The sequence below is a fragment of the Alligator sinensis genome, unplaced genomic scaffold, assembly GCF_000455745.1.
Source record: "Alligator sinensis unplaced genomic scaffold, ASM45574v1 scaffold289_1, whole genome shotgun sequence".
In the NCBI taxonomy this organism is placed as follows: domain Eukaryota; kingdom Metazoa; phylum Chordata; order Crocodylia; family Alligatoridae; genus Alligator; species Alligator sinensis.
Window position 1 is genome coordinate 3,234,337 of NW_005841881.1, and position 847 is coordinate 3,235,183.

General features: G+C 46.4%; 1 protein-coding gene across 6 annotated transcripts in view; it reads left to right on the plus strand.

Moving 5' to 3' along the window:
* STON2 (stonin 2) overlaps nucleotides 1-847 on the plus strand; it is a 118,100-nt gene that overhangs the window by 91,017 nt on the left and 26,236 nt on the right. The window lies entirely within an intron of this gene.

An 847-nucleotide genomic window follows, 5' to 3' on the forward strand; every position in this document is an offset into this window, starting at 1 on the left:
GACCAGGGAGGGTACAAAGGTATAGCTAGTGGAGTTGTGGTTGTGGGCACCTAAGAGGACAGATCTCACTCTTCCAAAGGTGAAGATGTAGCTAGAGTGAAAAAATGGATCATTAATTGGCATTCGCCTTAAGGCAAGAACAGTAGAAGCCAGCCATGCAGAAATAAAAGGAAGGGAGAGTTGCTTTCCCTCTCCTCCTCTCAGTTCCTTTCAGTTGGGCTCCTTCAAAATGCAGTTTCTGCCCACACCACCTGAAAGCTCCAGAAAAGCTTTTCTTAGTGGCAGGCTGCATTCAGAGGAGGCTTCGGTTAAGAGGCACCTTCAAAGAAAGGAAAAACCTTCCTCCTCCTCTTCCTTTTCCCAGTGTGTTTAGGATACTGCAAAGGGAGGGCAGACAAGAATGCTAGTCTGATCAGGGCTCAGCACTACAGATATCAAGTCAGAGTCTGTCTTTTCAAGTGTTACTTTTGTGCCTGTGATAAACAGCAGTGGTCATCTGATACCTGTTCTGGCAAGACACCTTCAGAGTGTGTTTGCCTGTGACTTGGGGAGAGAGTGGGATGGGCCAGTGCAGAGTGGTATAAGCTTCACAGACTTCTGCTGTTGCATGAAAATGCAGGTTCCATATACTGCTCAGGAAGAGAAAAGGGAGGGTGAGGAATAGCTCCTACCAGAGATAAAATGAGGAAAATCCCTGGATTGAGGCTCAAACTGACTAGAGCAACTGACCTCTGTTATCCACCATTTCTTGACCTATACAGAGAGGAGATGGGAGAAGCATTCATGCAAGGCTTCCTTCTTCCAAAAATCATTACCTCTGCTCACATTACCTTCATTCTCATCCCTC